The following is a 14,818-nucleotide window of genomic DNA, read 5'->3' as shown; positions in this document are numbered from 1 at the left end:
GCATACTTACCGGGTAGCTCCGGGCCATGCGTGACACTATGCAGTTCATGCATTTCCTGTTGAATGCTGCGATGGTATTTGTGTTCTTCTCATTATAAGTAAGGGCCTACAAGAACCAGCATGCAAAGTGAAAATCCAGGACTGGCTCCTGGTGTCTCACATGACATGGGCCCCCCACTTGGCAGCAATCCCTTGAGAGTTTCTTCTCTTGCTGTCACCACTCTGGTCCTTGACTCCCTTTTGTGAGTCACTCTCCTCTGGTCAGTCACTGTTCTGGTACTGGGCAACCTGGTTGATCACTCTCCTCTGGTCTTTGGTTCATATGGTCCATCACCCCTCTGATCATTGGCTCCCTCATGAGTTTCTCTTCTGGTCCCTGCCTCCCAGATGAATCACTCCCATCTGGTCAATCACCCCCGCCCCCTGTTCCTTGGCTCCCGGGTGAATCACTCCACTCTGGTCTGTCACTCCTCTGACCCTTTCCTCCCTAATGGGTCTCTCTCCTCGGGTCCTTGTCTCCCTGGTGGCCCACACCTTTCTGGTCTTCGGTTCATACGGTCCATCACCCCTCTGGTCTTTGGTTCATATTGTCCATCACCCCTCTGGTTGTTGGCCTCCTCGTCAGTTACCCCTCTATTCTCTGCCTCCCAGATGAATCACTCCCATCTGGTTAATCACTCTCCCTGGTCCTTGTCTCCTCGATGAGTCACTCCCCACTGGTCAGTCACTCCTCTGACTCTTGGCTCCCTAATGGGTCACTCTCCTCTGGTATTTGGCTCCCTAGTGGGCCTCTCTTGTCTAGTCCTCAGCTCATATGGTCTATCACCCCTCTGGTCATTGGCTCCCTTGTGAGTCACTCTCCTCTGGTCAGTCATCCTTCTGGTCCTGGGCAACCTGGTTGATTATGTTCCTCTGGTCTTTGGTTCATATGGTCCTTCACCCCTCTGGTCTTTGGCTCCCTTGTGAATCGTCCTCCGGTGCATCACTTCTCTGGTGCTCGGCATGTGGTGCCTGGTTGGCTTTGTCAGCTGCTACGTGATGATGCATGTCCAGTTCCATTGTGCCATAATACCATGTAAGACTGAGTGTTGCTGGAGGGTCTCTAAGGAGTCAGTGGGCAGTAAGAACGGAGGTCCCGGGAAACCCACTAGAAACTGTGGGCCCTAAATTGTTGCCATGACAAAATCATCTGGTTTAGCAACGCTTAGCCTAACATTACACAAAAGGGCATAAGAAGGCATAAAAGCTGGAGAATTAATCTTGTGCATTGATTTAAGCAAATTAATGCAACCAGCTGTAATGTTTCCAAATGAAATGGTTGTCCCAAGCTGTCATTAGGTGGTCTGTTGAGCAAAACATGTTAAGAGTAACAACATGAAAAGCATTCTACATCCTACCCTAACCAACAACACATCTCTAAACAGAATTGCACCAGCGAAACAGCACAGGTTACACAATAGAACACACACCACCTGAAGACATATCTCTACATTACATGCGCCTACATAGCACACTAACCCACTACAGATAAACCAACACAACTCTCTGCACGCCTTAAACACCACATTGACAAACACTACAATAACACCCAAAATGTACGTTAGTAACCAGAGGTGCACATTAACCACTGCTCCAAACTACTCACAACATGTATCAAACTTGCACACCACAGAAACCCCTAGATTTTCACTTCAATCACACATGAATACTGCAACAAGGAAGCCTTGCCATGCTTGTACGTTAGACCACTACCATACCTCGTGCACATCCTGAACTCCAAGAAACTGTGAAAATGATAGCCTGTGTGCTATACAAGACTTGATAACATAGCATAATTGGGCATAGCAAAGAGTTTCACTCATTCTCTTGTTGGGCACTCTGACATCCCCACACAACTTTCTGTTCTGGGAGGAACAGGGGAAGAAATAAGATTTGGCTCTACTCAGTGGAGCCCTCGATACTAGCTGAGATTACATTATTTGCCTAGGATCACCCACTTTGGTTAAGCAGTGAAGCTGGGATTTTAACCCATGCTACAGGTTAGGCACTTGATCACATACCTTCCAAGTGTTGGTTAGCACAAGTATTTACATTTTGTATTTCAAGGCCTACATTCATGTGTTATAGAGCAGAGCTCTCAGGCTTCCTGTGGCGGCTATGCATGAGAAGGGCACCTTGCCTTGATTTTGCTTGGCATCCTTGGACTTTTAGGTTTCCTTAATTTCAAATGGGAAAGAAAACTACTAGTCGGAGAATGCAAAGGGGCAAACAGGACTGCATGGACTTCTCAAGCATGGTTGCAGGAAACTTCAGAGCTTCTGCGTTTACTGGCCAAATACACATATCTCATATTAAATCAACATTACAACATGTACATCTTTAGAGAAACATGCTAAGCAGAAAGAATGTTGTTGCAGATTATTTTCCCACATCCTAAATGGGAAACTACAAATCTCAGAATGTAAAATAATGCAAGCCTGAACAAATATCTTCTTTTTAGGCCACTGCAGTAATGTCGCTTGATACTATTATGCATCCATTGAATCCAACGCCTTTTCCATGTCAGACACAGTGGCTTACCTTTAAAAAATATAAGTTTTATTTTAGGTGGACCCATATGTGCTAAAGTAATGAGGGGGGTCTTTCAGACCATCAGTCAGCAACGCCCACACATAGGAAAAAGAAGGGCGCGGGTGATGAGAGGAAGAAGGGATTGCAGGTCATTAAAGGCCACAGGCAGCCCAGTCCAGGACGCTGCCTGTGGCCTCGGATGGTAATGGTTGTATTACTTACCAGTAATCTCCATTACTTATAGGCATACTCTTCCTCGTCCCAGTACAGACGGCAAAGGTAAGGACTGGGACGAGGAAGATGGCCGTCGAAGTAATGGAAATCAGCCTGAGCTGCAGGGTGTGTGTTGCAACTGGGAAAACAGGACACGATCGACAGGTGTAGGAGGGTGAACAGCAATTAAGCGCAACAAAAAGGCTCAAAGACGATAAGGGGATAAAAACTGCAACAAACGACGAGGCAGACCTATAAGCATCTACCCTGTGGATCCCAGCCTTGACTTCGGTCATAGATATTCAGAAGGGATTATGAGCCGCCCACTCCTTACAGAGGGTGGCGAGTATGCAGGTACTGCGCATATGCAAATGACATCCGGGTCATTGCTGCCGGGCCTCAGACATTTCTTGTCGCTCTTTCTCAGCGTTTCCCTTTGTGTGGGTATTGGAGCTGCCTGGGCATGAAGCAGGAAGGGCACTCGAGCTGCCTGGGCATGAAGCAGTAAGGGCATTGGAGCTGCCTGGGCATGAAGCAGGAAGGGCACTCGAGCTGCCTAAGCATGAAGCAGGAAGGGCATTGGAGCTTCCTGGGCATGAAGCATGAAGGGCATCAGAGCTGCCTGGGCATGAAGCAGGAAGGGCATTGAAGCTGCCTGGGCATGAAGCAGGAAGGGCATGGGAGCTGTCTGGGCATGAAGCAGGAAGGGCATTGGAGCTTCCTGGGCATGAAGCAGGAAGGGCATCAAAGCTGCCTGGGCATGAAGCAGGAAGGGCATTGGTGCTGCCTGAGCATGAAGCAGGAAGGGCATTGGAGCTGCCTGGGCATGAAGCAGGAAGGGTATCAAGAATGAACGCAGCTGTTCAGCAGTGGGAATATTACAACTCTTCTTTATACAAAATAATAGACCTCTAACGAGGTCTCCCAAAAATTGATTCTACCGTCATCACCGCCACACGAAGTGCAAGTGAATGACGCGTATAATCGGGCGTGGTTTAAATAGCAACGAGACATTAACCTTATGTAGTACCTATAAGAACCAAAACACTGCTCACCTATGGTCGCCTATAGATGTACACATATTATGGGGAAAGAAAACTAGAAGCGGCGTCGGGCAGAAAGTAGGAATTTATTTAAGAATAGAAGAGAAACCTTGAGATCATTCAGAAGATTGCACGGATGCAGATTACCGCAAGGGGTTATGGGTAAACGGATATTCACCACGGGTGCGTGAGGAAGAGGGCGGGGCGCGAGGGAGGGGCTACATTCTATACCCACTGAGTTCACCCTGTTTAATCCACCCTCTGGATGCCCCCTTATTGCCAGGACTGATGGTGGTTGCCCACCGTCTTACCCAACCCCCAGACCCTCCTCTGGCAGGTGCTCCCCCTGATTATCCCTGTAAGTAGCTTCTTATCCAGAAAACTGTCTCCAGCTCTTTCTAAAAAGCGAATGTAAAATAATCACTTTCAGCCATGACACACATGCCACCTGCCATAGTTCATGCCTGTTCAGTGCCACCGTGCAATGCATTGTGGGTATGCAAATGATCACAAGTGCCTGCTTTATCATTAAAACTGCCTTTGTCTTATAAGGCAGAGGTGAACTTCCAGTGATAGCCACTGGGAGGCACTGTGGCATCTCTGACTTGACTGAAATGGCTTCTCTGCTTTCACATTTCATGCAGAGGTTATTTTGTTTCTCCTGCTTTCATAGCCACCATAACTTTGCTCTTCTTCCTTAGGAAAGGCTGCAGTTCTGCTGTTAGCCAATAGATGTCCTCACAGTAATTCACACTGTTCCTGTTGCAGGCAGTGCTTTTGTTGTCTGCCTTTCCTTGTTTGTGTTTAAAGGTATTATAACTTAGTGAGTCTTCACTACAGAGCTTGAGGAATCCTGACTGTTGCCTTTTCATCTCACTTCCATTTCTCACAGAGGTACATCAGGGTGATCCCAAGGTCAGGCTCAAGTGGAGGTTGCAGGGTTGCTGGTGACAGGTAAAAGGTGGGTATTTAAAGGATCTAGGCCCTGGTTCATGGAATTTATTGAGCAGTAAATAGGGACTTTGTGCTGCAAATCACCTGTGAAACCCCCTTCATCGATTCATAGAATTAACTGCACAACACTTTTTTGCAGTACTTCACACAGGCTCAACACATCTGTGCGTGCAGCCGAGTGCCTTGTGTGAGACAGACACCATGCAGATTGTGGGCATTGCATGCGCAGAGGGCCAAGTAGGGGGTGGAACTCGAAAAATGAGGAAGAACAAGGGAAAATGTGGGTGCTACGAGGGATGGTCCGCAGGCACTCCATCGCACGCCCATAAATGCACAGAACAAGATGTATTCATGGATCCGACTGTGCAACATCTCGTTGGGGAAATGGCCACACAAAGCCCTCATTCTTTTTTTTTTTTGTATTTTTTTTTTTTATTTTCATTTAGTTTATACAAACTTTTTGAAAAGCAAAATTATAGACAATCCCTCCTCTATCTAAAGGGTGCTTCAGAAATAGGTCATTTCAGTACATTATTTCATACCAGAATGTTGCATTCCATGCCTTACTGCTTCCCCCCATCTTTGGATAGTCCCACTTTTCATTAACTCTGTTCGCTTCAGGCGATTCCTTACTCCTTTACCAATCCTTTATCTGGCTTTACTTCACCTCTTCACCACATCTCAACATTTTTGAAGCACCCATGACTTAATTTATAGGCTCTCTCTCCTATTTAGCTGTCTTTTAGCAAGCTTTCGAGTATTTGCAAAAAATATGTCAACCCGAAAATATCTTTTTCACAAGGGTTATGACATTTTTGCCATAGTTCCTCTCCGCATAGAGTGGCGTATTTCCGAACTAGATGTCCTAAATGCACAGATCTCTGGTCTTTCAGGGCCTCACAATACAGTGTAAGATGTTTAAGGGTCTCTTGTTGTTTATTACAGAGACGACACCTGAGTAATGCTTTCGAATTCCGCGTTCTTATGGCTTGGCTTACTCTGATGTTTATTAAGTTCAGCCGAAATTTCATATAGATTATTCGATGTCTTGCATTAGCAGTTCTCATCAAGTATTGTGGCAGTTTCTTTCGATCTTTTGCCTCAATTGCTGCATCTTCCAGAAGCTTGTGACGATTACGATCGTCAACTGTTGAACACCAATCCTGTTCCCATAGCTTTTTCTTCACATAATTCGGGTTGTTTCTCAGGGTGTCTTGATCGGTTCCCAGTAGCTCTAATTGATTTTTACAACCGACAGCCCATTTGCATAGTAGGGTTTCTCGGTTGCCCTTCATGGCATTTTGTAAGATCTTGAACTGGGGAAGACACTCAACTATGATTATTTTCCGATATATGATAGCATGTTCCATAACAAGGGGCATGCATGGATATTAAATTGAGTTCGTATCTCACACATGCACTCGAGATTCCTTTCTGTAATTGCAAGACTCGCCTCCAATATTGATTTTCTAGTTCTGGCCATAGAGTGGCAGACACTCCTAAGTCGCTTTCTGCCCCATAGATCAGTGTTGGTATGACTTTTTGGTTATAATGGGCTATTACTGGTTGTAACGAGAATTTCCCAAACTTTTTGTTTATTACTACTCCTTGACATGCTAGTTGTCTACATTTTTGTTTGGGATTCTCTGCCCAGGGTGCATCATTTATGTTACTGTTGATCCAGACACCTAGGTACTTTGTCTTTTTCACGCATCTCAAGATGTCATTTCTCAGTCTCCACTTCAGAATGCTTTTTGTATTCCGTTTATTATTTCGTGTTAGATCTTGCAGGATTATTATTTCAGATTTTGCAGGATTGATTTTTAGTTTGTTTTTTTCTACGTATCTCTCTAGAGCTGCTAGTTTTCGAGTTAGTCCGATCAGTGTTAGGTCCAGTAATGCAATGTCATCTGCATATAGCATCCAGTTTATAGCTTGCCCATTTATTTTCGGTGGAAAGGAATTTACATCTGCAAGACTATCGCCAATGTCAGACATAAATATGCCAAACAAAGTGGCTGCAAGCGGGCAGTCCTGTTTCACACCTTGATTCATTTCAATTGGCTTGCTCAACGTTCCACTTGAATCTAGTCTGATTTTAATGACTGTGTCCGTATGGAGTTCCTTTATAGGTTGTAGTAGATTTTCTGGGCAGTTCCATTTCTTCATCTTTTCCCAGAGCATCTCTCGGTCGATGGTATCAAAGGCGCTGGATAGGTCAACAAACGTTACACAGATCTTTCTGTTTTGGCGGATTGCTTCCATTTTCAGAAAGTTCAGAATTGTTAAGTTCAGCCCGCAACCAACCCCTTTCACAAATCCAATTTGTCGAGGATCGTATCTTTTAGAATCTTGGATCCATTGTAGTAGTTGGATTTGGAGCTGGGAGGCAAAGATTTTGCCGACTACATCGAGCAAAGCTATCGGCCGGTAATTCTTGGGGTCAGTTCGAGCACCTTTTTTAAAAATTGGTACTACAATAGCACACCGCCAGGATGATGGTATCTGTTTCATCTGGAGAATGGTCCGAAATAATGAGTAGCAGAAGTCTGCCCATAATTCTGGATGTTGTTTTAGCTGTTGATTTGTTAGACCGTCTGGTCTTGGTGCTCTTGATGTACTTAATTTTAGAATGTTTCTGTAGATGTCCTCTTTCTTTATTTCGATTGACCACTCATGCTCTGAGGATGGTGAAGTTCTTATATTGGGTCGATTGTTGTTAAATGTTTCTGCATAATGCCTTACCAATTGGTCTTCCGGAATCATAGATTTTATAATGGCTCCTTGGGGTGTTGAGGTGTTATTCAACAAGGTCCAAAAATCTCTAGTCTTTCGTTTAGCAAGTACTTCCATCATAATTTCAGCATCTCTTTGTAACATGATGTGTTTATGGCTGATTAGCCAATTCTTATAAGTTTGTTTCAAATATCTTATCATGCTTTGATTATTTGTATTTGACTTCTTTTTGAGCATTCTCAATGCTTTTTTCAGGTTTTTTTTCTTTTCATTCACCTCTGCATCCCATGCATGAAGCTGTGTAAAATCCGGTCTTGCCTTAGTACATGTTTTCTCCCGATATATCTCTAATAAAGTGGTATACTCAATTTGTTCCATTTCTGTTGTTTTTTCCAGTGATTTCCTTAGTGAGATGATATTACTCTCATTCAGTCTTAGCCTGTTACGACCAGGACCTACTTCAAGCGTCGGTGCTTCATTGACAGCTGGTCTTCTAGGTATGTTTGATTTCAAATGCAGTTTTACTAGGCAGTGATCGCTGACCTTCATTTCAATGATTTTAAGATACATGACATCACTTCTTAGGATTCCATCTACGAACATGTAGTCAATTGTCGATCTTTGCCTATGTCTTTGCCAGGTTGGTTGGGCAGGAATGTCCCCTGGTGTGTTACCATTCAACAACTGTAAGTTCCAGACTTTCATTTCTAACATCCATCGCCTGGCTGCCTGTGCACCATTGGTTATCTTTTCTTCAAGGGAGTCGTTTGTGTTAGACAGGCAATTTATGTTTAGGTCTCCACATATTAAGATGTTTGTAGCCTTTTCATTCCTTTTGATATTACAGATTAATTCTGAAATGATTTCAATAAAGTTGTCTAGTAATATTGCTGCATGTTGCCAATATATATTGATCAGTATTAGTAAATTATCTTTGTTCACATATCTCTCTGGAAGTTTCACTTTACACACTTGTATATATGGTGACACATTAGTATGAGATAGGATACGTATACCACTTTTTACTTTTGCGAGAGTTACCATTCCTGACATTGGTCGGCCTTTTTCCCCTTGAATTGCACTGTTAAAGGCTATCTCAAAGCCGTCTGCTACTGGTGGTTGCAGTAACCAAGTCTCTTGCAAACAGAGCAAATCTATGTCCATCAATTCATTGGATATATTTTCAAAGAGATGTGAATGCCCACGTGTGTTCCATGAGGCAATACATATATTGCCAGTCTCCTGGATCTTTGAGCATTAGCTGCGTTTCGTGATATTGATAGTTTTAGCAACCCATGTCCAATCCATGTCTTCCATTTGTGGATTGATGATTTTCTTCATGTTGGATTACATATGCTCAGTCGTTGCTCCGGCTAGCTCTTTTTCTGAGATTTGGGTTTCATTGTTGGTGTGTCTCTTTAAAGGGACAATTTTGCTTCTTAAATGTTGTCCTTCGACACATTGCACAGTTTCATTGTCAGTTTCAGGTTTGTAAGCTAATGCCAGTCCTTTGTTCCTTGGTTGATCTGCCTTCTGTGAATTCCGGATTTCATGTATATCAAACCCCATAGAGTTCAAGATGGTGCCTGTGTCTAATAGTGAATCGCAGATAATTTTAGAAGCGATATGCAGAATCACACAGTCATTATTTTTCTCGTCCTCAAATTCTACTATTAAGATGTCATCAGAAGCCACAGTTCTTAGTTGTAGAATATGATGTAGTAGCTTCATCACATTATTCCTGTTTAAGAGTAGGCCATCTTTTTCTCTCACTATGCGTTCTAGGCGCAAAAGATATTTCCCCATTTTCTTAGATCTTCGAGGTTGTTGGCTATATTCGGAGCCATCAGCATCACTTACTTGTGCATTATACTGTGCTTTCAGGCACGTCGGTTGCCGCTGAGTCCACTGGCTCTTTTGTAGCAATAATGGGTCTTTTGAAGACTGTTCCGAGGGAGGTGTAAGGTTGTGAAGTGATCCTACTTTAGGATCAACTTCCTTTGTCGGATTAGGTTCGATTAATCCATTATCCATTAGCGCCATTTTGGCCTCCAAGGTCTCAAGGTTACGCTCATATTTCCGCAAGTCTGTGTTACGTGAGATATGCTTTGCCTCCGACTGTACGAGTTTCTTGGTGGCTATAGTTAGCGCTCTTTTAGCCTCAATTGTCATACATTCTGAGGAAACATCCTCTGAGACAGGTGAAGTTGTGCCAAAATGTTTGGGAGAATCGCTGTTAATGTCTCTTTGTTGGTGTGCATGTTTCTCAAATTCTGGGCAACCAAGTTTGGGGGATGGAATGACTCTGCTTTACAAGGGTCTTCATTTTGGGGAGCACTTGATCTTTTTTTTCCATACTGAGGTCGATATTAATTATGGCCTCTGAGGGAAGCCGATCCTCGTTCATGGCCGATTCAGGAATCTCAGCCCAATCATCTTGATCACCTTCACGAAGTTCATATATTGAGAGATCTAAAAGATCTTCTGTAATGCTCACAATTCCAAGTGGTTGATCGTTTGGTGCTTCTTTTGAGTTTAGTTGCTTAGCTGGTATGAAATTCTTAACTGTGCATAGACTGGCCTTAACGGCAGTTTCATCAACTTTCTTGGTAGTTATTGTAGAGCAAAGGCCTTTGATGTTCCTTAAAAATGATCGTACACTCGATCTACTTTGATTTTTTCTTTGTTTCATATTTTTGGATTTTTTCCCAATCATTGTGTCTCCAACTTTGTTATTTGATGCTATATCTGATTTTTTTTATTCAAATATTGGGAACATCTCTTTTTGTATTGATTTTGGCTTAGCTGGAGAAACTGTGACACCAGGTACCTCAGACTCGTGTGCGGAGTTGATGGGGCCCTGGTTCTCAGGCTCGTTGAAGCCTTGTTGTAATTGAGTAGCTGAATCAGCAACATTCTCTATGCACTTACTTGCAGAATTTGTTGACATAGAGTCCTCAGCTCTGTCTGAGGGAATAACCTGCATTTAGGGTAAGTTTAATTTCTTATTTCCTTCGCACATTTGTGGAACATCTTCTAACTGCCTAGTGAGCGTAATCGATTGTTCGCTACTACAACTTCTGTTGCTCTCACTTATGCAGACGACGGCTTTTAGTGATCGTTTTAATTTTTGTGTACATTTCCTCGGGGGTGCATTGGCACCACCTTTTTCGCACCTCGTCTCTTGCATGATTATCTCTGCATCGAATCTGTTATCTGGGACCATGATTTCGGTCTCATAGACTATTACATTGTTCACAGGAGTATCCTTCACTTTATCATCATTATGCACTATGATCTCTTTAGGTATCATTGAATTAAAAGTGGAATTTGATTTGTGTTGCTGCAGCAGTGTTATGGCTTCTCGAGCTACTTCGGCGAACAGTCGTTTGTCCATCGCACTATTCTTGGTTTGTTCCACAATGGTCTTGATATATGCATCAGCTCTTAGATGCTCATCAGTCCAAGTTTGTTTCATCCAGTTTAAATCTTGATCCACATTTATAATTTTCGAGTTCAACAGAGCTATGAGAGTTGTTTGATCTTTAATACTCTCATTCAGCTGTTCGTATAGTTTAATATATGGCGACATCGAAATTGTATGGGCAGCCATTATGAGTGCGTTTAGCTCTCTCGTGATTTCTTTAGCCAGAAGTTCTGCCATGTTTAGTGTTTGAATGTTCTGTTTATTACTTTTATAAGATCTTATTCGAGAAAGTCTACATTATTTCTTACATAAATTACATCTTTTCTTGGATGGAGGATCTGGCTGTGTACCAACCACAGATGGTGGCCAATAGGTTTCAAGTCCAGTGAAAAGGGAGCCAGCTAACTCCTTTTCTTCAGCGAGCCTTTTTTGTGATATAATAAGCAAGTCACTGTAATCATCATTGATAGATTCTAGATGTTTCCTATTCATCACTGGTTTCAACCAAGGTTTTCGAAGTTCATTTGAGCTTTGTGGTACAGCTGGGTGGCTGCAGACATTCTCATCACAGGACAGAAATACATCTACCGACGGCACTTGCTCCAAAGGGTTGTGGGATCCAATCGATAATGTTTCCATTCTATTATCTACGCGGCTCTTGTCTACTAGGGCCAGCGGGCTGCGTCGGTCAGAGCTCATCCGGGCGCAGGGTGAACGGTCCAATGCTGATCCAGGACGAGGCCAGATCATCTGAGCTATTTCCCCGGGTGCATCACCCATTAGTGGTGCTCTTCTAAAGTGCTCACTGTTAGCCGTGAGCTCACCAGTTCCTCTGTCCGCTGACTTCAAGGCTCTATTGGGGCTATGGTGAGATCCGACATGCCCCCAATGCACCCTGTGAGTGTCTGTGTGCCCCCCAATGCACCCCCTGAGTGTCTGTGTACCCCTAATGCACCCTGTGAATGTCTATGTGCCCCTGTGAATGTCTGTGTGTCCCCCTAGAACCTCTGTGTGCCCTCACTGGCCCCTGTGTCCCTCTGTGTGCCTCCACTGGCCCCCCTGTCCCTCTGTGCTCACCCTCCCACTCCTGCCTCCCTCTGTTTGCCTCCTCTAGCCCATCTCTCTTTCTCTTCTGTCAGCCATCTTGCCCTCCCTTTCCCCCAATTCACCTTTCAATTATCTTGGCACTTACTCTTATCATTGCCCGTTGACCTTTGATAAGAGCTTGTCTGCCCCCATCCCTTTTTCCTCCTTGTCTTCTCCCCCCTCTCCCTCTCAGCACTACCATGATCAGGCGTTGACCTTTAAGATGGTCACTTGTTTTGTTCATCTCCTCTTCCCTTCCCTCCCCTCCCCCACACCTCCCCTCCCCCCCTTCTTCTTGTCACTCTTGCACTGCAACAATTGTCATCAGGCATAGTAATGTTACTGCTAGTATTGTCTCCTTTTTTCCTTCCCCTCCTCTCCCTTATTGGTCCATGCACTTGTACTATCTGTTATGATATGCTAGTTTTCTCACATTCTGATTTGTATCAAGGACCTGTAAGAATGTAAGTGTATTTTCCCATGTTTCCTCCATCCTTGAAGCGCTTTGAAACACATTGTGTATAGGCGCTATACAAATAAACAATCAATCAAAACAATCAATCAATAGTAGCTTTTCTGTTGTACTACAGACCAGAAGGTCGTCCACTTATTGGATCTCTGTGCTCTGGGTTTGTACGTTTCCTAGGTCCATCTGTACCACCCTGTTAAAAATGCTGGGGGACTCACAGTGCTCTTGGGGCAACTGTATGTGTTGAAACCTATGTCCTCTGTAGGTAAACGCTGGAAGCGGTTGCAACTCAGGGCGTAATTGGATAGAGAAAAAGGCATTCTTGCGGTCTACTAGAGTGAATTAAGTGGCTTCCATGGGAATATTATAAAGGATGGTGGCGGGATTGGGAACCTCTGGGAATTCTGCCTCCATAATGTTTTTCAAAGGGTGCAGATTCTGCACCATCCTCCACAATGACACTTTTGCTTTTTTCATATGGTAAATGGCTGTGTTACATGGTAAATCGGATGGCTGTATTGTGCCGTGCTGCCATAAGCCCAGAAGAGAGGAATAAATGCCTTTGTCTGCTTCTTTTGACATGGGAAATTGGTTCACCCTGGGCAGAATTGCACCTCGTTTATAGTATGATGCACACCACCCCCATGCTTTACAGCAGCCTTTCATCATGTGGGCTACTGTGCCACACATGGATGGGCACCCTCTGTAGCTCTTTCTGCATATGTGATGGCAATGCTTTGGCAAGGAGCAGGGGATGGGAACCTCTGTTTTCTACCCTTAACTGACAGGGTATGGAGCTTTGGAAAACTATCTCCCCTGAATCCTCACTGTCCACAAACAGCTGCTCGTCGGACACATCTCTTAACCGCTGTGTTGGGTCAATGCATGAAACTGTGCACCATTCAATGTTATCCTTTTCCAGACGGGACAGTTATACAAGATTAACTGGGGAGAGCCTAGTGAATACAATAAGGGGACTGATCATTCTTGCATCCATCGGTGACAGGTAACTCTTCAGTTAAAGGACCCAATATGATAGCTTCTGAAAACCCCTGTGTGCCCATTATTTTGTATGACAGCGGGACGCCCCTTGCGTAATGCAGGATCTAGTAGCCCTTGTGTCGAACAAAAAAGAGAATGTTGGATCCCTTATCTTCACTCACAATCAGGGTTCCTCATCCGGGTCAGCAGTTACTGATAGTACTGGACACTGGGCTGTCCTATTGAGGGTTAACATTCAATCCTAGGAGCGGGAAAGCATTGCCCCCTAACACGCTTGCTCCCGTTGTGGTATCATAGAATGAGGAGTCAGACCAAGAGCGGGCTTGTTGATTGCTATAGAATTTGATTAAAAAGAAAAGCGAGCATAACTATCCCTGAAACGAGAGGTAGTTTAAGTGCCTCAACAAAACTATAACGCGTGCCTGTCAGGAAGTCGGTGGTGTCCAAAAGAAAGTATTCCATCATGGTCAAAATCCCCATCCCATCTCTACCACTTGAACACAAAACTAACTTAAGAAAAGAGTTCTTATCCTAACCCAGAAGAATGGATCTCTTCCACAGGGCACAAGTCTCTTAAGGTATGCTTGCAAAAGTTCCACCATGTCCGGGGTCTAGGAGAATGACTCCCTTATCCTAGTCTAGAGTCACTTCTTGGTAGATTTTGTTAGCGTTGTAATTTGCAAGTTCCTCGTTAATTACTTCAACTCACTCCAAGCAGACTGGGTCTTCCTCTCATCCAAATTTCCTGACCTTTGGATCTCTCTTCCCACCGCTCAGCTTAGGCTCTAATTCAACACTTTCATCACAGGTGTTCCCACTAGGATGAGTGAGAGGCTTTGTAACTATTCAGGGATTCTCTAATTCCCTCTTAACAATACCAATTACATACAGTCTTTCAAGCTTTCCCGGCCCCTCCCAGACTTCTCACAGTTCCCGTTACTTTCTCTCATGGAACTCTTCAACAGTTTTGCCAGGGGACGCGGGTTCGTTACTCCACTTTTCCCAACTACTTGTATTGGGTTTACATGATTTGGCAACCCACTGCTGCTTCTACTTCTTTCGGCCACTCGTCTTGGGTCATCTCGACTTAGCGACCCGCTGCTGCTTCTACTTCTTTATGCTACTCGCAATAGGACTGCTTGGCTTAGTGAGCTGCTGCTATGTTTGCTTCTTTCTACCACTTGTATTGGGTCCACTCGACTTAGAAACCTGGTACTGTTGGTGGTCTGGGCGCAAGTATCGGACAACACAGTCCACCAGTTACAGGTTGCGCTACCACCACAGTTCCTCATGCTTCCCATACAATTGCCTAAAAGG

The sequence above is a fragment of the Ambystoma mexicanum genome, chromosome 5p (genome assembly GCF_040938575.1).
Source record: "Ambystoma mexicanum isolate Mex_15411 chromosome 5p, UKY_AmexF1_1, whole genome shotgun sequence".
Classification (NCBI taxonomy): domain Eukaryota; kingdom Metazoa; phylum Chordata; class Amphibia; order Caudata; family Ambystomatidae; genus Ambystoma; species Ambystoma mexicanum.
This window is presented reverse-complemented; position numbering follows the sequence as displayed.